The sequence below is a fragment of the Lissotriton vulgaris genome, chromosome 6, assembly GCF_964263255.1.
Source record: "Lissotriton vulgaris chromosome 6, aLisVul1.2, whole genome shotgun sequence".
NCBI classification, from domain to species: domain Eukaryota; kingdom Metazoa; phylum Chordata; class Amphibia; order Caudata; family Salamandridae; genus Lissotriton; species Lissotriton vulgaris.
In genome coordinates this window covers 811,647,833-811,664,320 of record NC_141694.1, presented here as the reverse complement: position 1 = coordinate 811,664,320, position 16,488 = coordinate 811,647,833, and positions in this window count along the sequence as shown.

Genomic DNA, 16,488 nt, shown 5'->3' with positions numbered 1-16,488 from the left:
CACATTTTTTTTTAGGCACGGTGAGATTAAGTGACTTGCACTGCATTACAAGTTAAACTGTCTGCAGTAATCTGATTTACATGCTACGTCAGATCAGTTGTATTGTATTATGGTGTTACTTTTATAAAGCGCATTTTACCTCATTGCATTATCTGATGAATTTAGATGAACCCAGGCGTGTGTACATCAGTGGCAATGAAGGTGCGCCGGGATTCATTGGTGTGGGGGAGCGCTCTTTGCCTGGTTCAGAACGGTGGCATTCTACACAGTAAAAGGGTAGGTGGTTAAACTTACCTTGTTTGCACTTGTGCCCATGCACACATGCTACGTCACAACCAGGACCCTCAATCCAGGCTCCCTCCTCCAAAGAGAATAACTGGCGTCGACAATAGGTGCTGAGACCCGAGAGAGGACAGTGACCTCAGTAGGCAGGTCCGTTCTTTCTACAGACAGTCCCCCAGCAAAAATAGATTTACGCCATGATCCGTTCAATTCCCTCACTGTTTTTCCATCTGTGCCTAACATTCTCTTTATTGTTGTCTCAGTTTTATATAGCGAAAACTCGATCCGAAGCTACATGAGCGCCAGTTGCAATACAGACGCATAGATAGGAAGCTGCATGTGTGTAAAAGTGGCCAACATTAGCGCTCCACTTTGCGTATGCTTAAGTTCCAACAAAGCTTTGAAAGTTGACTCTCACTGTCAGTTTCTAAAGCCTTTGTGTAATTCGCTGTGCAACGCCTAAATAAAACAAGCATTGGCATAGCCAATAGGTCTCGCCTTTGGGACCTTACAAGTGTTAAGCCATGCAACTCTTGTTTTCTTCCAACTACCAACTCATCTTTTTTCCCTGTCCCTCAAACGCTGAGCAATGCGGCAGTAGAGTGTTGTGCTCGCTTTCCCATCCATACCTCTTTCTCCCCACCATGAGCATCCACTAACTACCCTACCACCTCTTTGCCACATTTGTCGCAATTGGCTTTGTCAGTGCCAAATGATTTTAAAACTGCCAGCATTGGCAATGTCAGCACTGCCAGTTTGCCATTACAGAAGGTTTTTTTATACTTTCATAGTAGCCATCGTGTTCCGTTATGCAACAGGCATAATGCGGCTGCCATCTCAGAAGTGTTATCACATTGCGTGATCAAAGTGGTCTGATGCAACATGGTAATTATCTTGGTAGACATTCGAAAATGGCTGAATGTCATTTTCTACACTTTCAAGATGGCTGCCACATTGTGTCTACAGGCAATGTGACAGCCCTTTTCTAAGTATTGAAAATACACTTCTTAAGTGGACTGACACTGGTACTCACTTTGCCACAATTAGCTCAATTTACAAAGTGTTGGCAAAGCCAATAGCAGAAAACAACATGCAACGGTAAAGCAAGACAGGCTGGATTTATCATTGCCTGTTTTGCTTTTCTGGCTCACAATGCATTTTTCCCACTAGTTGATAAGCCTTCAGTAATCCTACTGTAGAAATTCTGCTATGTTTATATTCTTCCCCAGCAGAAACCCAGGATTTACTGGATTGGGTGTTCTCCCAAAGTGCCACCAATATTTTAAACAGTGGCCAACACATAAATAAAAAATGTGTAATTTACAATACCAATAGCTCAAATTTTCCTAATGCAAGATCACATTGGCAAAAGTTAACAGTATTGGCATTGTAAATTATAAAGCTATTAATGTCGCTCTTTTCAAAACCAACACATAAATAAAAAAATTGTAATTTACAATACCAATAGCTCAAATTTTCCTAATGTGAGACCTATTGCATTACAAATGCTTGTATTACTCTATTAGTGAATAATATATTTTCTTTATTCACTATTAGTGTAATGAAAAACTGACAGAAAATAAAGAGAGTGGAGCCCCAGCTACCCCTGTGTGCCTGGCACTGAATTTGCCTGGCACTGAATTTGACAGGGGTCACAAAGGCAGTGGTAATGGTAGCAAAGGGCAAGCCAGGGGTCGCAGCTGCGGCTCATGGGCAAGACATATTTCGGGAGCTCCTGTACGGATCAAATAATGTGTTAAACTTTTCCAGGGTCACAAAAAGAGTTGAAATATGTATTGACCGAGACCCCAAAATTCGTTAAGATGACACTGGGTAGTGAAAGAGACTTAGAGGTACATGTAGGCAGAGAGGGAGAGAGGGTTAGAGGGAGAAATAGAATAGACAGAGGTTTAATAGAGAGTAAAGTCACTTTCTAGGGGGTGGGGGGGAGGGGGCTTGGAAGGTGGGGGCACTGGGCAATTGCCCCTTTTGCCCACGCTCTAAAGTGTCTTTAATATTGGTGACTTCTTTTGTTAGGCGGTGTTCCTGCAAAGCTTGCAGGCTCAATCTTGTTGGCACTCGTTGACAAGGTTGTGTTTAACTTCAGTCGGGGATAGGGGGGAGGGAGGGGTTCATATGGCAGTTGTCATCTGCCTAATCATATTAAGGTACAGGATTACTTCTTGCTTCAAAATATATCACTTCATTCCATGGAGGGGAGTCTTTAGCCATGATATTGTAAGGATTATTTCCCACCATACAGAGAGCCGCGGCAGGCAGGTGTTTATGGCATCTCTGCTGGCCACGCCCCATCAGAGAATGATTTTCAGGGCTGCATCAACCCAATGTTTTGAACTCTACATGAGGTTTATGCATCTTAATGGAGAACATTTATTTTCAGTCTTGATGTGTTTCATCTTGTAACTTAAAACCAGAAGTGCAGTGACCAATGGTGCAGCAGGTGCAGTGGCACCGATGCCCAGAGTCTGAGAGGCCCACTTGAAACTCCAATTATGACTATCTTTTACTACTTGTACAGCAGTGAGTGGATCATTTCCCATCTCTGTGCTGGGAGCTATGACACCCTTCCTACACGACTGACGTAAATAATGGTATAGCGTCATTAAGTGACAGCAGTCCAGTTAAATTACCCTAGACAAAGGAACTCTAAGGCCTACATGAAATTGTCTGGAAGAAAGGGGGCCGTTCAGTTAGGGAGTTTGAGTGAACGGACTTGTGAGAAGGAGTCTCTTCAGTGGTGCTGCGGGCCCTTATTGGTCGTCTTTACGTTTGCTTATGTTCTCAAACAAGGAGCACCTTCACCAACCTTGTGACGTTTACTGGCACTATAGATGATCTATTGCTTTCTTTAATCTTCCCTGCTTTCATTGGTTTTGAATCTGACTACACAATCAGTCTTGCTTATGACAGGGCTATAAATATCCTCTGCGTCTCTACTCCGAGTTTAAAGTCCTGGGATGTGATGCAATTTTTTCATAATTTACCGATTTGCACCTATATTGATATTATCTTGTAACACACAAATGTACTGAGTGTGTTGCAGTGATTTTCACTTTTAGATTGGCATAGCTAATGTAGGCTGCATTTTAAAATTGTTAACGCTTGGATGCCATCTTTCTTTCTTAACATGTCTTTTTATTTCAGGAGAAGTCGAATTTACGTACATCATCTCGATGTGTCCTTGACGATCAATTCTCATATAAAATCTTTTTTATTTTACGCAATCCTTGTAGAATGCATTAACGAGCAGTTGCAAGGCATCTGCAGCGAACTGCTTTGCTCAATATATCACTTTATGTTGCCAATAAATCCTAGCATGAAGTATCTTTAGAATAGGATTGCTGTGTAGCAGCTTGGCAAACATGAGTTTACTTTATTTGCTTGTGCCTTAACCTGATTTGTCCTTTCTCTGGGAATCGTGTGTATCAGTTGCTAGGAATGTATAATTTAAGTGAATTCAATATAGACACAGATTCAGATGCCTTTGTCACTTGTCTTGCAGAAGCTTTTTTGCCTGACCCTAGGCCAGATGCTTTTCACTTGCTTTTAGAGTAGATGCTTTTTAGATGTCTTTTTGTCCGACCCTTTTTACTAACATTAGCAAAACCTTTCGCGGACTCAGCTGAGTAGGGTGCTTTCTTTATGGGCAAACCTTCTTTTGAGACAACTCTATAATAGTTTGTCTTTTTTTTATGACTTTAAATTGCATAAAACAATTCATCGACTTTTGAGTTCATTTATTGATTATTGATTTTTAAAGTCATTTGATGATTTTAGTTTGTACCCTGATAATCCTTTAATAAACCTTTATGGGTTGAAACCTAACCACTCACTGTCTTCCTTGTGGAGCTTTCTGTGTTTCAGGTAATTGAAATGTATTGAATTCCATAGACTCAGTCGGGACTAAAGATTCATTGGGGAGAGCTTTATTTCCAATATTTTCTGCCATTTAGTACACTAGGGGGCATATTACCAAGCCATAGCGATAATTATCGCTAATGCTTGGTTAGAGACAAAAATTTACCGCAGCGCTGCGGCGATTTTTACCGCAAATAAACCTTGGTATTACCAAGGTTTAACGCAAATGCGGTAAAAATCGCCGCAAAGGATGAATATCGCTGAAAAGTCAGCGATATTCATGCATTAGCGAGCTAATGCTCTTAGCCATGTTATCCACCTCCCATTGGATAACATGGCTAAGAACTGCTCAGGGCAGGTGTTAGCTTTTGGAGATATTCCCACTTAGCGCGAATATCTCCAAAAGTTGGTAATAGGAGATAGCGATGTTAGCGACTGTTTCCAGTCTCTAACATCTTGGCACGCCCACTTTGCATCTCATTAGTGATAAATATCACTGATATGCAAAGTGGGGCCCAAGATGGTCGCTATCTCCTACTAGCTGTCGCTAACTGGTGTTAGCGGCAGCTAGGTAATAGGGAGATAATTTTATCTCCGCTTTCTTGGCTTTTAAAGCCAAAAAAGCGGAGATAAACCCCCTTGATAATATGCAGGATTTTTGTTTTTGATCACCTGTTTCTTTACCCTTTATTGTGGGTGAATCTCACTACACCTGTCTCACTCCCAGCAATTGCATGATAATAGGACTGCGCATGTTTACCACAAATGTCCAACTTTTAAGATAAGGCCACTGTGATGCAGCGAAGGTATGGGGCACTGTGCTGGTTACACCTGAACGAGTATGTACATGTGTGTGGCATGGGCACAGCCTGCATGGAAGAGATTACACTCATGGGCAGCCTGGTGGTTGCACACAGGTAAATTGCCTTTGACAGTTTTAAACTGCAAATCTGACCTGTCCAAATACCCGGTTTCATAGGCCTAAACATTCCTTTTAAATATTAGAAAGTCACCCATATGTAGGCCTTGTTGCACAAAAAGGCAGGGTGCATAATATTTAAAAGTACATGTCCCTACAGTATAATGTCCCCCAAAACTATTTTCACTGTAGCAAGGCTAGCTGCTGCCATGGGAAATCATTGGGCTATCTTACTACATTTATTGAAAACTAAATTCAGATTGTGATAGCTAAACAAATGCTTCTTCGACTCATTTCAATTAGAAATTAAGGAGATTAGGAGTGAATCTTCCTGACAGCAAGGCAAGGACAAGGTGTGCCCTGCGTTGATTACACTTCAAGGGAACTGCCTCTAGCACACACAAAGGAACCTGACATCAGGAGAGCTTACCTTTGTTTCTCCAGCCAGGCTGGGGCCAAACCAAGGGGAAGGGAGAAACTGACCAGAACCAGTTTTAGGTTTAAAAAAAAAAGGTTCGCTGGAGATGGCAGCAACGCCATGGATAGCTGGAAGGGCAAGGCTGTGATGCCCAGATAAACTAAGGACTCTGTCTACGGCTGACCCCAGGATTAGTGGATCTTTCCTGGGTCAGTGAGCTGACCCCTTTACACCCTCTGCGGACCTGTTACTGAACTCCACTGGTACCCTGGGTGCCCCCAAAGATGATCATGAGGCCATGGGACCTAGGAAGGGCAGACAGAGGAGAAGGCTATGCAGGGAGCCAGTAAAGCAACTCTGGAAGGTGCATGCTGTTAGAGGCGAGGAGTCCTGCTTGAAATAAGCAGAAGATCATGGAAATCGGCCAAACGGAGCCAGAGTTATGCATCTTTAAAGCTTTTTTACCTTTGTCCTTTGACCTTTGCAAGCCACCGAACGTGTGGCGCTCTGCCGGCATTCCCTTGGAAATTCCCCTACGTTGGGCCAGATATGTTTGTTGAAATTCTTTTATGGGTTTTTATGTACTTTGAAAACCGAATAAAGATTTACTTATTTACTTACTTACTTACAGTGTCCTGGGGGTCAGTGCAAGGAATATCTCCTAAGTGGGGGAGAGTGGCGTGAAGGTCCACGTGCCCAGAGGCTCATTTGGCCCCAGGGGTCCCCATCTTCTGGGGCCTGATGCATAAATTAAGCAGAGGAGGGCAGTTGCAAAGTGCTCAAAGTCCTGGGACCAAGAAAGAGAAGGTGGTCAATGGGGTGCTCATCTGCCCTGTATCCATGTCTGGGGGGGACAGGTGCACCTTGCTTTGAATCCTCCCACCTGCTGGTCCACATGGTGGGAGAAACATGCCATTCTGCTCCCACCTGCATGCGGGTGAACGTGCATAGAGATGCCAGCAACTACAGAGTCTCACACAACTTACAACAGCCTTGAAAGTGCGTGGGTGTCCCAGGTGGGAATGAGCACCTGCAATCACCCCCTCCCCCAAAACAGAAAAATGAAAAATACATGTGCTCCTGCTGTTAGCACCCCATAATGGCCCGTGCAGACTCATTTACATATGTTTCTCTTTCCAGTGGAGGCCCAAGGAGAGCAGGGGCCCCACCAATGTACTTTTAAAGTATTATGGGGCTGCAAGAGGCACAACATCAGCCTTAAGAATTGATTGTACAAGTTAACATTATGCCTGAAGCATGGAACAGCCTCCTACTCCATAGCAGACCCTCCTTCCCTTTCCTTGAATTCCGCAAGAAGCTGAAGCCCTAGCTTTTCAATGAACCAGCCTACCATAGGCATGGCTAGGCACGCACACCTGCTCAGGCAATCCATTCAAGTGATAGTGCACTTTACAAATGCACATAACATACATAAAATTACACTATGTCTCCTAGGTCCCAGAATTCATGGGACCTCGGGAAATTTCTGAGCATTTTCAAAGCACTTCCTAAGCTAGGCCTTTTCTCCTCCTGTGCTAAGCCTTTTTTTTGGCTATTTGGGGTAGTTCGCTCATAGGCCCCTGTAACTTTTTGACCACATAAGGTATCCACCCCAAACTTGTATCCTTTTCTTCCAACATCATGGGGATTTTAAAGGTACACAAGGTTTCTAGATTCCTTTGGAGGGTACCCAGAAATTAGCCAAAATACAGCAACATTTAGTTTTTTTTGGGAAAAATTGGAAAAAAGTGCTGCAAATGAAAGCGTCTGTTTTTTCCCTGCAAATGGCATCAACAAAGGGTTTGTGGGGCTGAAATCACAATTTTCCCCGCTTTTAGAGACTGACAGATTTTTGTCAGAAAACCACCATTTTTTACACAGTTTTGGCATTTTACTGCGATATAGCCTATTTCTGCTATTTTGTGTGCTTTTAACCTTCTTCCAGTTGATGGTAGAAATGGGTATGAAAGCAATAATGGATCCTGGACAGCTATACATATAGAACTAGGAAACAGGGAGGGAGCACACTCCTGACCTCTTAACCGGGTCGCCCCTTCGCATTATGGTCAATGCAGTTCATACACCTCAGGATAAAATTCGTGGGTATAACACCAAGTTGGTGCAAGCAGGTGCTAGTATCTGATGTCTCTAGACGCGAGACATGGCTCGCGTTTCTGGATAGTAACAGTTAACTAACAGTTAAATATAGGAGAAATTGAAAATTAGTTGAAAAAACAGCCATTTGTGCCAACATTTTCATCTGTAACTTCTTCCATTTGTGACAGCTGTTAGAAAGCAATATACTTGTAGGTTTACGAAGAACCCAACGAACCCAGAGCCAATAACTGAGTAGCTTCTTGCAATGGTTTTTCATTATGTATCGGGTTTTAGCAATTAATTTGGGAAAATATATACATGGAAAAATCTGTATGAAAGACACCTATTTATTTCTGAAATTGAAACAAAATATAAAGTTTAGAAACAGTAGATATTGGCACATTTCCGAAATTGTGAGTACCCATACTAGCATGAGAATTAAAGGTCATTTTTCAAAATGACTTCTTTTTTACACATTGTTGTTCATTTGGAAGGCAAAAAAGCATTGAACGTTAATAGGTAATAACAGTTGCTCTACAATTCTGTGTTACCCTACGTCTCCCGATAAAAATGATACCTCACTTGTGTGGGTAGGCCTAGTGTCCGCGACAGGAAACGTCCCAAAACGCAACATGGACACACTTTATTTTTACTGTGAAAACTGAACCTTTTTCTGCAAAATGCCTAGCTGTAGATTTAAACCCTAGCTCTGTTGGCACCTAGGGAAACCTAGCAACCTATACATTTTTGAAATCTAGACGCCCAGGGAAATCCAGGATGGGGTGACTTGACTGGCTCTCACCAGGTTCTGTTACCCAGAATCCCTTGCAAACCTAAACAATTGTCAGAAAAACCACATTTTTCTCACATTTCTGTGGTGGAAAGCTCTGGAATCTGCATGGATCCACATAATTCCACACACTCTGCATTCCTCAAAGTCTTCCTAGAAAAATGGCACCTCACTTGTGTGGGTAGGCCTAGAGCCCGCGACAGGAAACGGCCCAAAATGCAACGTGGACACACCACATTTTCACAGTGAAAAGTGACCCTTTTTTGCAAAGTGCCTATAGATTCTGAACCCTAGCTCTGCTGGCACCTAGGAAAACCTAGCAAACCTATATATTTTTGGAAACTAGACACCCAGGGAAATGCAGGATGTGGTGACTTGACCTGCTATCACCAGGTTCTTGTACCTAGAACCCCTTGCAAACTTCAAAAATTGTGAAAAAACCCACATTTTCCTCACATTTCTGTGGTGGAAAGTTCTGGAATCTGGTGGATCCACAAAATTCCACCTGCCCCGCATCCCAAAATGTCTTCCGAGAAAAATGGTACCTCACTTGTGTGGGTAGGCCTAGTGTCCGTGACGGGAAATGGCCCAAAACACAAAGTGGATACACCACATTTTCACAGTGCAAACTGAGACTTTTTTTGCAAAGTGCCAAGCTGTAGATTTTGAACCGTAGCTCTGCCGGCACCTAGGGAAACCTACCAAACCTATATATTTTTTAAAACTAGACACCCAGGGAAATACAGTATGGGGGGGGCTTGATTGGCTCTCATCAGGTTCTCTTACCCAGAATCCCTTGCAAACCTAACAATTTATTAAAAAAACACATTTTCCTCACAATTCTGTGGTGGAAATTCTGGAATGTCCGTGGATCCTCAAAGTTCCACCCACCCCATGTTCCCCAAAGTCTTCAGAGAAAATTGGTACCTCACTTGTATGGCTAGACCTAGGGTCCGCAATGAGAAACGGCCCAAAACGAAAGGTGGACACACCAGATTTTCACATGAAAACTGACTCTTTTTTTGCAAAGTGCCAAGCTGTAGATTTTGTACCCTAGCTCTGCTGGCACCTAAGGAAACCTTGCAACCCTATACATTTTTGCAAACTAGACACCAAGGGAAATCCAGGTTTTGGTACCCAGAATCCCTTGCAAACCTAAATATTTGTTAAAAAAACTAATTTTCCTCACATTTCTGTGGTGGAAAGTTCTGGAATCTGTGTGGATTCACAATATTCCACCCACCCGGCGTTCCCAGAAGTCTTCAGAGAAAAATGATACCTCACTTGTGTGGGTAGGCCTAATGCCCAAGACAGGAAACGGCCCAAAATGCAACATGGGCACACCACATTTTCACAGTGAAAACGGGCCCTTTATTTACAAAGTCCTAGCTCTGCCGGCACCTAGGGAAACATAGCAAACCTACACATTTTTGAAAATTAGAGACGCGGATAAATCCAGGATGGGGTGACTTGAGTGGCTCACACCAGGTTCTGTTACCCAGAATCCCTAGCAAACCTAAAAATGTGTCCAAAAAAATAAATTTTCCTCACATTTCTGTGGTGGAAAGTTCTGGAATCTGCGTGGATCCACAAAATCCAACCCACCCCGCATTTCCCAAAGTCTTTCGAGAAAAATGGTATCTCACTTGTGTGGGTAGGCCTAGTGCCCGCTGCAGAAAACAGCCCAAAGCACAACGTGGACGAACCACATTTTCATAGTAAAGATTTTTTTAACCCTAGCTCTGCCGGCACCTAGGGAAACCTAGCAAACCTATACATTTTTAAAAACTAGACACCCAGAGGAATCCAAGATGGGGTGATTTGACTGGCTCTCACCAGGTTCAGGTCCCCAGAATCCCTTGTAAACCTCACACATTGTGAAAAAAAACAAATTTTCCTCACATTTCTGTGGTGGAAAGTTCTGGAATCTGCGTGGATCCACAAAATTCCACCCACCCAGTGTCCCCAAAAGTCTTCCAAGAAATGGTACCTCACTTGTGTGGGTAGGCCTAGTGTCCGTGGCAGGAAACGGCCCAAAACGCAAAGAGGATACACCACATTTTCACAGTGAAAACTGAGACTTTTTTTGCAAAGTGCCAAGCTGTAGATTTTTTAACCCTAGCTCTGCCGGCACCTAGGGAAACCTAGCAAACCTGTTCATTTTTAAAAACTAGACACCCATCAGAATCCAGGATGGGGTGACTTGACTGGCTCTCACCAGGTTCAGGTACCCAGAATCCCTTGCAAACCTAAAAATATTTCAAACAAAACCACATTTTCCTCAAATTTCTGTGTGGGAAAGTTCTGGAATCTACTTGGAACCACAAATTTCCTCCCATCCAGCGTTCTCTCAGATCTCCCGATAAAAATGGAAACTCACTCGCATGGGTGGGTTAAGTACCCATGACAGGCAAGGGCCCAAAACCTATTGAGGCAACATCAAAATCACCTATCACAAAACAACCAGGTTTTGCAAGGAGGGTCCCATGAGTTTTTGGACCTTGGCTTGGCAGCCATAAAGGGAAACTGACCAAACCCACTTATTTCTGAAGACTAGACACCCAAGGAGTCCAGGGAGGTATGGCTTGCGAGGGTCCCCCAACATCTTCTTACCCAGAATCCTGCAAACTTAAAATTTAGCTGAAAAAATTCACTCTTTTCTCATATTTCTGTGTGGGAAAGTTCTGGAATCTTCGTGGATCCACAAATTGTCTACCACCCAGCGTTCACCCAGGTCTCCCAATAAAAATGGTACCTCACTTGTGTGGGTTGGCATAGTGGCTGAAACAGGAAATGGCTCAAATCGTACTGTGGAAAATTACCTATAACAAAACTACCTGGTTTTGGGGGGCACCTGGTTGTTAGGCCCTGGGCTCGATACCATCTAGGGAAACCTACCAAACCCACACATTTCTGAAAACTAGACACCCTGGGGAGTCCAATGAGGTATGGCTTGCGTGGAGCCCCCAACGTTTCCCTACTCAGAATCCTCTGCAATCCTCAAATTTAGCTGAAAAAATGCCCCTTTTCCTTACAATTTTGCGTGGGATAACCATGCTGGCGCAAATGTCCTACCACCCAGCGTTCCGCTTGTTCTCCCAAGTAAAATGATACCTCACTTGTGGCCATATAAAAAAAGGGGCAGAAACGGCTAAATGAATGCTCACCAAAAGGGAGGGATCCTCGCCCAAGGGGCCACTCCCCACAAATAAATCCCTGGTGGTCTAGTGGGCTGATTTTATTTTAAATGGCGAGATGGGGGCATACAGCCAAAAACATTGCCCTCAAAGGGGAGCGACCCTTGCTCAAGGGGCCTCTCCCCAACATGATGGACAAATGGAAAAAAAGGTGCAAGCCCAATCAACCATTCTATTCAAAGAGCTCGCCAATAAATCCTACCTCAATTCTATATTCTTCGAATTGAAGGACGAACAATACCTGAATGCTGCATATAAAAAAATAAGAACAAAAGAAAAGAAAAAAGAATAGTAAAGAAATAAAGTAAAAAAAAGACACACAACCATAGGAGCATGTATGTGAATAGGTTTCTACAAGGCAGAGCTTTTTCTCACAACATTGTTATATTAGACAAAGAACCTACTGATATTGATGTGTGTTTAATACGTAGATATAATATAGTTGGCCAGGATCTGGAAGGAAAAACGATCGGCAGTGATCAAGATGTCAGATCTGGGGGCCATTCATCCAACAATGACATCAGTTTTGGTTTATGACTAGAAACATTAATGGGTTTTGCCTTGTTGTCAATTGTGTAGCTAGGTTGCCATTGGCCCTAGTGCAAGAAAAGTAACTGGGCCCTCTCACTAGGGTGACATCTCAGTTTATCAGCTTCCCCAACACTCCTCCACCTCCTTTGACAGAGTCTGCCTCTGCCATACCAAACTTCCCTATCATTCTCATACACTTACTATTATATTTGCACTCTCTACACTGTTTTTCTGCAAGTCAAAGCCATATCACTAAAAAGCATTAACAACGCTCCTATATTTCACCCTTGTAAAGTGCATGCACCCAAAGACACAAACACATGAAGGAACCCAAAAGTTCAATATACTCCCCTCACATGGGCACATCCCTCACACTGCACTCATACAGGCAAAACTTTCAACTTGTAGACCACGTTCCCGACTGATAGAGAGTTGATTTAGCTCTTTCATTTGTAGGGGTGCATTACAATCACAAGTAGTTCACACCCACACATATATTCTGTGTCGTGTTAACAATTGGTTAGTAGATCGTGTAATGTAATAACGTGTAAAGCAAAGTGATAGTTATATTTTTGTACAACATGGAGAAATTGACATTGCAATTATGTGATTTTGGATGAAAGCCCTAATGTGATGAATTCTATGTGTGACTAACGAGAGATCATTTGTTTGTTCTGTAATATATTGATTTAAATGTGCACAGTAATGATTATCATGCATATGTGTGCTTAATGAAATCTCAGGTTGTTTCTTATGTTAGCCGCATTCTGTAGGCCTCATGTATATTTCTCCCTGTCGCTCTCTAGATGGCTTTGCAAACAGAATTCATGTGTGTGTAGAATTTGTTCCTTCTCACATTTCTGTTGCAGGTAGAGAAATTCACCTTTGTTAGTTAGAATAACGCTTTTGTTTTAGGATCTAGGTTTAGGGAGGAGAAGATACATTTGAACAAGCGATACTGATAATGTGGGTTGGTGTTCTTTCTCACTGACAAGGCCTGGAAATCAAGGTCATCAAGCAAGAGCCTGGGAGCACCATTGATGCATGGAAAGTTACCTATGAGGAGGTGTCTAGCTGGATGGGGTGATGCATGATGTGATGATGGGTGTGACCTATGCTTTTGTGTTGGGGTTAGGGTCAGAGTCCAGGCACTTATGCCATGCCATGAGAGGAGAGAGCATCTTAATACAAACTCTGTAACTTTATGCTACTTGACCATTCAACGTGAGTGTACTTCTTAGGAAGCCTACACGTGCTGACACCTTTTCTGGAACTTGCCTGGGAAATGATAAATAGGGATGTCATGATAGTGGTCGTGTAGGGACAGACTAATGCTCTTTACTTACGAACCTCCAATGAAAAATACTATTGATGTCAGCGTAGTTATTTTCTGCATACTGATATTGGAATTGGTCGCCCTGTGCATGTTGCACCACCTAACTTTTGCTCGTAGATATGTCTTTGTATTTGTTCCCATGTAATTTTACACCCTCGTTTTGAGATGTTTGTTTGTTCAATTTTTCTTTGTAATAAACTTACTAACTCTGGATCTGAAGTCTGTGTTCTTTCAGTAACACGGGCAACTGTAATGGTAAGGTATAATTAGCTAATGATTTTAACTCCCCTCCATAATTTCAAGCAAGCAAGAAAGAGCTATTGACCAGGGGCTTCAGAATAAGTCTGGAACGTGGAATCCGGCTCCTTCAGTTGCTAGCAGAGCAGGATCGTTGCCTCTTGAAGTGATGGTAGAATCTAGAAAATTCTAGAAAAGATTTAGAGCCAGATGTACGATGGATTTTTGCATGTGCAAATGATTTTTATACCCATTAGCGCATGCAAAAAACCTGCGGGCTATGTTGTAGTGTAGTTCCTATATTCCCAATAGGCTCCGCGCATTGGAATAACATAAACTGCAGTTTAGACGTAGGACTGAGGTCGACTAAGTCTCTACTGAATATGTTAGACTTAATTAGGTATGCCATCTAGCTCAGAGGTCACTAGAAAATTTCTCGATTGAACAGGGAGGAGTTAACTTCCCTGATTAGACAAGAAGAGATTAGCTTCTGACAACCACATAAACATGACAACTTTGCTCCCTCCAGAATAAGGAGTATATCTCCAGAGTCGTGTGAAAACAATAGATAGCTATTTCACTCAGTCAATTGTGCATACTTAGTTTCACCAGAGTGCAGAGAAGTAGAGAGACGGGCGTTTTTCAATAAAAGGTGTTATTTATTGAGCAGTCTTCTTTCTCATGCAAGAGAAGTGAATTGCCATAATTGCAATACTTATCATAAAGTAAAGTGCGTACAGTAAAAGGAGTATTATGAAATAATATTGTAAAAGCATTGATATGGTTTCTGAGCCATATGATACTTAAAACGGATAAAATATATACAATACATACAAAGATACAAGTTTGACTAAACGTACTCAACTGATGCTTCTAAATTACGCCTACCCCAGTGTACCTAACCTAAGCCTAGTACGTGGGAAGGAGTAAGGGAGTTGCAGTTTAAGTTTAAGTTAGTTTTTGCCAAGAATCTGAATCAAGAATTCTCTAAGGATCTAATCAGCTCCGTGCCTTGGTTTTAGAATGAAGGAGGTCTTGTATCTCGTTCTCAGGACTCGATCTCCCAGTAACCCGCAAGGGTGACTGGAAACACTGGAGCTGGATTTTCTCGGCAGGAGAAAAGACAGCGTCTTTCTCAGTGCGTCAAATGGGAGGGACGGCTTCCTTCGGCACTCACATCAGCTGGGCTTTGGGTAAGTAGATAGCCGCTCTGCTCCAAACCACTGTGTGTTGCTTAAGGCAAGTGCTGGTATATTTATACCTGGAAGGTGCCGTATTTGACGTAAGGTTGGACATAAGACGTCACTAAGAACTGTCACTAAGAACTGGCAGTTCTTTCAGGAATCTCAGGAGTTCTAGGACAAATCAAAACAAAAGCAGGGGGAATTGCCAGGCTGCTGGAGGTTTGGTTTGTTTAAAGAACGCTTTGTACTTTCTAGCGGTCTAAGGAAGTAGGCTTTCCATATTTGGACTGCATTGGCTATGACTAAATATGGATATGATTCTTATGCCTTTATAAGGATATGATTTGTCATAACCACATAAGGGCATAAATCGGGAATATTTAATTAGGGTCCTAGATACGTTCACAACACCCACTCCACGTATAATGTCCATCATTACTAAATACTAAGCAATATATAAACATATAAGTATGCATGTGTTTTCCAGACCACCCCAAAATACATCACATGCATTTGAAATGTACATGTATTTATATAGCGCAAATCACTGACCGAGGTCAGTATCTAAGCGCTTGCTTAGGGAACCCGTCCTGGTATTCCCCTGTGAGATAACCCCGGCAGGGTATCCACAAGGTGAAAGCCAGGCATCCCGCCGCAAGGGGCCGTTGTGGAGATTAAGCAAGCTATTGCCCAGAGTCGCAGAGTGTGAACCCGTGAGTCGAGAAGGCACCGGAGCGAGAATTATCGAGTTTGTGGAATTTTTTAGCCCAAGACCCGCTGAGGCGGGGAATTGAACCCTGGTCCAGGGCCAATCTCAGTTTCCGGGTCTGCCGCCTCTATCCCCTGAGCCACACTTCTCCACAATGGTATAGATACACGAAATGAGTATTATACTGTACGCTTTCAAGCAATGGTATCATTCAGATAACATTTTGTTCATTTAGAATGTATCTAGCAAAATTAGCTGAGAAAGTTGCGAATGTCCAACTTATGGCCCATCTCGAAGCCCAAAATGCCTTTCATATATCACAATCTGGTTTCAGATCAAGCTTCTCTACTGAGACAGCTCTCCTGAGAGCTACTGAAACCCTACGGGAAGGAGCTGATGAGGGCAAGACCATGGCTCTCATCATGCTGGACCTCAGTGCCGCGTTTGACACTGTAGCGCATTCCATCCTGCTACAGTGTCTAATCAGAGCGGGGGTCACCAAAAATGCGCTGGGATGGATGAAAGCCTTTCTCACCAACAGGAGCTTTCAAGTCCAAAGAGGGACTTTTCTTTCTGACAGTGTGATGCTAGAACAGGGGGTTCCCCAGGGCTCTGCCCTGAGCCCCACCCTGTTTAACTTGTACATGGCTCCCCTGGCAGAAGTGGTTCAATCGTTCGGCGTAGAGCTTGTCTCTTACGCCGACGATACTCAACTTCTAATCTCACTGTCACAAGCGCCCTCCCCGGAAGCCGACAACTTCAATGCATGTATGTGCAAGCTTGCCACATGGATGACAGAACACTGTCTTAAATTAAATGGCACAAAAACGGAGGTACTTATAATAGGTGGAAATGAGACAAAATGGACGAAAGAATGGTGGCCCAGCTGTTTGGGTCCCTTACCTACCC